The following is a 5,115-nucleotide window of genomic DNA, read 5'->3' on the forward strand; positions in this document are numbered from 1 at the left end:
ATGTTAAGAGCTATCCATCTGGCTCTGCCAAATATTAACTCAGGTTAATTGTAGGCTGCTCAGTCTATCATCCATGTGACGGCTTCACATTTTCAAACAATGTACTAAATGTTCCTCTGAGTTGATGTGATTCCCATACTATATATCACATGGGATTTGCCATCTTAACTGCATGAGTGTGTAATGCCGTAAGTGACCCTGTGGCAAAAAGACAAGCGCAGAGTGGGAAGGACTCAGGTTGGGCCCTGATCATACCACATCCAGGTGTGAAAATGAATTAAGTTAATCCGTGAGTATTTTCTTAACCATAGACTGGAAAACTCTTATTCCCAAGAAGTTGTTTTGACTTTTAAGCAGGGAATCCTGTAAAAGGTAGACTATTATAAACTCCCCTAAAGCAAAATATTTGCTTTATGTAAATAGCCTTCTCAAGGTAATAAATAATTAAGGAACCTCAAAATAAAATAATGTATGAAGCTCTGAATCCCTAACCAAAAAGATTTCCAAAGATTTACCTTCAGAAATAATCCATCTCTAAGGAGAAATACTGAAAACATACCAACTGCCCTAAGTTCCAAAATCATAAGCAACAATTAAGAGCAATAATTAAAATGTAGAGTCCTGTGTTCAGGAGTTGCAAAGACCTGGGTACTAATTCTTTTCTCCCAGGCAAGTTACTTAACCTCCCAGACTTCAGAAGTTCATCTGCAAAACAGGAATAACAGCACCTGCTCTGCCAGCTTGCACAGCAGTTGTGAGGATCAAATGCAGAGGTGGCAATAAAAGGGCAGCACCACCTGTACCTCTGAGACAATCCAGGTATACAAGGTACAATGGGGTCTGGCCCAAGGGCTGACCTCAGACTGTGCCTTACACTCTGTGTCTTACTGCATCATTTCTGGAAGGTTATTTCAGAAGGTGGTAATTACAGAGAGTAAATTAGGGCTAAAGCAGGATGAGAACTTGCTTGGATGTTCTGTTGAGGAAAGAGAGGTGGAAGGAACAAAGGGCTCAGCACCCAAAACTCTGGGAATCACTCAACTTTAGAGAAAGAAAGCAAACAGCACTTTTAAAATGAGTTAAGTGGAAGACGAAGGGACAAATGAGGTAGGCACCCTGTCCTAGAACCTCTGGTTGGAGTGGGTTGAAGAGGGACCTGATAAGACTAGTGATTTTGTTGTCATCTTAAGAGAGTATCTAAGTAGAAAACTAGTCTGTAAAAATAGATACCAGAAACAAGCCTGTCACCGGGTGGTGGGACCATTGGTGGGAATGTGTGATTTTTATTCTTTTTGTTTATCTATATTTTCTACTATGAGAATTCCACGATGAGAATGTATTATTTCCATAATGAAAATGCTACTTCTGCAAAAAGTAAAAAAAAAAAATAGATTTTAAATTATATACTATATGTAAAAAGAAAATAGATTTTTTTTTTTTTTTTTTAGTTACTGGGCGCTGTATTTTACAGGTAACTTCTATAAAGATGGAGGTTGCTTCTGGCTCATCAGCCATCGTTGATGGTAACCAGTCCTACAATTCTCATCAGGCAGTTCTGTTACCCCACTATTTCCTTGGGGTCTGTTGTGCTTAGGACAGGATTGGTTGGGTAAAGGGGTGTGGCACAAATAACCCTCAGGAATACAGGCCACAGAGCTAATGAAGGGCCCCAAGGAAAGAAAGACCTGCCCACCAGCGATGAATTCTCTCCCCCAATGCCACAGACCTGAGGGCACGTGACCCAGGAATGTGCATCCAAAGATAATACTACCTTCAGAGAACTCTACTTATAGGTAAGTAACTCTCCTTTATAGGAGGTATCTTTGTGTGGCAGACTGTTTATGCGAGCAATTTGAATTGAACTTTAAATGAAAAAGGCATATCTCTGTAAGTGGTAATAATTTTAGTCATCTCACTGTGGCTAGGGGTTGTGGAATTCATTAGCACAGATTAACATATAAAGTGGGTGAGATATCTAATAGCAAACGGAGAGGTTTAGGGGCCTTAATTCATCACTGAATGAACAGCGTGTACAGTATTAGGGACTATGAAATTTTTAATTTACACAAAGTGTCCAAGAATATAGGGAATAAATTTAAACCCAAAACAGATAATGGAGCCATGCCCTACCTGGCTGGCAAGTTGAATTGTTTTTACACTGAGTGAAGAAAGCTAATTATCCCAAGCACAAGGAGACTGCTAAAAATAATAAGATTATAAGGAATAATTTGCTGATATAATTACAACAAAATTGGGTACACACAATCGTCAGATACATGTATTGCTTGACCTGGGTGAGAAAGTGAAATAAATCCTTCTTCTATAGCCTTCGTAAATTTGTTTTTATCATCTCCAAGTGGTGTTTGCACAGGCAGCACAATTTGCATGTGTAATGTGGCTGTACAAATTGACAACAAGTAAATTATTCAAGGAAATAGGCTGGTCGCGGGTCTGAACTATCTCGCAAAGCCTATTCATTTTGAAGAATCACTGAGACGTGAAGCTCATACATCAACCGTTTTCTGACAATCCTCAGACTTATTGTCTCCTAAAATGTCATTATGGCTATTATTTATGAAGCTAATTCATTTATTAATATATATTTAACTCTGACTTGTCATGCACCTTAGCAGACATTCTGTGCACTGCATATTTTTGAATAGATGAAAGGCTTTTGCATGCTTTAATGATTACTGTAAGCTGCTATAGATTTATAGAATGCAGCTTTATTATCTACTTGCATTAATACCTTTTTATAAGTTTTTTTTCTTAAGGCCATCAAATATAAATGGCAAATGACATATTCAAAAGATTGTGTGGAATAAGATTTTCCTAGAGTTCGTTGAATTTTAGAACAAAGTGGGTTATCTGTCAGTTAAGGCCTAATTCACCTAAAAAGATGGGTATATACCAATTATGTTGAATTTTCCTGCAAAATATAGGCTGTGGTTTTTCAAGAAAAAGGAAAAGATTCATGATTCATTGAGCTCTTTCCTTGTGAGAAGAAAGGCCACTCTTTTATGTGCTGAAGTTGGACAACAGTTCCCAAGGAAGCTGAATTCTAGCTGTTTGTTGTTATTGGGTTTTGCACTATGCCCTTTATGTTGTCATTAATCAATAAATATGTGTGGAACAAATGATTAACTAGATGAATGATCTCCAGGTTTTCTGATAATGCCATGAGTAAAATCAGTAGAATCAAACATCTACCTAGAATACATTTTATATAGTTTTGCTTTCTGCTTTAGCACTTCTAACCTCTAGAGAATGTTCTGTAACTCCCACTATGATTTAAAAATAAGCCATATGTGTATGTAATCAAAATACACATGTTATTTTTACAGTCTGCATAATAATATATCAATACTAGACATGTATTGCTACTTCTTGTTGTCACTGGATAAATTCTGCTTACTAAATGTGACCTTGACTACTGTGTGTGTGTGTGTGTGTGAATGTGAGTGTGTGAGTATGTATGTGTCTGTGTGTGTGAGTGTTTATGTATTGGGAGGCAGGGAGAAGAAACTGAAGAATGAAAAGGAAGGACGATACAGTTGCCTCAGCTATTCTGCTGTATGTTTCATGCTAACAATTCAAATATTCACTATATTTCTAACTTAACATTTCTGCATTTTTGTAGGTGCAAATGTAAAGCTCTTAAAGTACCAACCAAACAGAAGGGCAGCACAGGCAAACCTAACACTGCTGCCATTTAACTATGGATTTGAAATTGTGACAAACCAGATGCTTCATTTTAAAGATAAAAATTGTACAAAGATGAAAAATGTCATTATATACCTGAATATTATGTTGAATATATTAGTCTTAATAAGGTCATGAAATCACCAAAACTTTGAGATAATTAAGATGTGTTGATAAAATGTTGCTTAATCTATGAAGATAGAAAGTAGAATTAGCTGGGTGTGGTGGTGTGCACCTGTAGTCCCAGCTACTAGGGAGGCTGAGGCAGGAGGATAGCTTGAACCCAGGAGGCAGAGGTTGCAGTGAGCTGAGATCATGCCACTGCACTCCATCCTGGGCAACAGAGCAAGACTGTCTAAAACAAAAATGTAGATTAGTGGTTGTTTAGGGCTGATAGGAAGTGACTGCTAATGGGCATGGGAGTTCTTTTGGGGGTGACAAAAATGTTTTAAAATTAGATGGTTGTGATGATTACACAACCCTGTGAATACACTAAAAACCACTGAATTGTGCTCGTTAAATGTGTGAACTATAATGGTATGCCAATTATATCTCAATATGGCTGTTTAAAAAGTACCTCTTGATCTATGCCAAAATTAGTTTACTATATATAACCAATGCCATATACTATGAATAGTAGCATAAGACATAATTTAAGAAACTAGCTTATGAATGAAACCAAATTTAAGTATAAGATAAATGATCTATCCACAAAAGCATAGGAAGGAGGGCTGCTTTCCAGAAATTCAATCTTCAACATGAATGGTATTCATGTTGCATGATCTGATGAGAGAGACAAAATTCTTATGTCTCAAACACTGATATAAGCTACCAAATGTAGTCAGGCAAAATCTTAAGTAAATGTACAGGAAGATACAATTTTTCCTTTAGAATTATTGAATAAGAACAACAAAGCATCAAGAATGTATTTTTAAAAGTAATTTTCTTACATTAAGTTGTCTCTCAAAATGTCATATTAGATATGGAAAGCAAACCACACACGTACATACAAAATGTCTTTCTAACTGCATCCCCCTGGCAGGGAAGGCTGATGACATTTTTATTAGTAATATTAATCACATGCTTAAAGGGGAAATGTCTCACTTTTTCAAGGACCATAATATTTACCTATTTACACCTTTTAAAATTTCAATAAGTCCAACTTAGAACCCTTAACTCCCATAACCTTCAAAAAACAAGTAAAATGAAAATTAATAAATGTTCCTTAGTGTGCTATGAACCATTAATTGTACAGACTGAACAACTTTAGCCTAATAAGAAACATGCCTTCAGCAGAAATGTGAAAGTCACCTGATGCTTATGATTTAATGATAAAAATGTGTAGTCAATTTGCAATGAAGTTAAGACCTACAACCCTGGAATATTTTAACTACAAATTCTTGCAGATACCTA

General features: G+C 36.4%; 1 long non-coding RNA gene across 1 annotated transcript; it reads left to right on the forward strand.

Moving 5' to 3' along the window:
• Nucleotides 1-1,055: 1,055 nt before the first annotated feature.
• Nucleotides 1,056-3,149, forward strand: LOC129006878 (uncharacterized). Its single transcript, XR_008492108.1, has 3 exons — nt 1,056-1,107; nt 1,472-1,793; nt 2,943-3,149. It is a non-coding gene; the product is annotated as an uncharacterized LOC129006878 (long non-coding RNA).
• Nucleotides 3,150-5,115: the final 1,966 nt, after the last annotated feature.

This window comes from Pongo pygmaeus, chromosome 8 (genome assembly GCF_028885625.2).
Source record: "Pongo pygmaeus isolate AG05252 chromosome 8, NHGRI_mPonPyg2-v2.0_pri, whole genome shotgun sequence".
In the NCBI taxonomy this organism is placed as follows: Eukaryota; Metazoa; Chordata; class Mammalia; order Primates; family Hominidae; genus Pongo; species Pongo pygmaeus.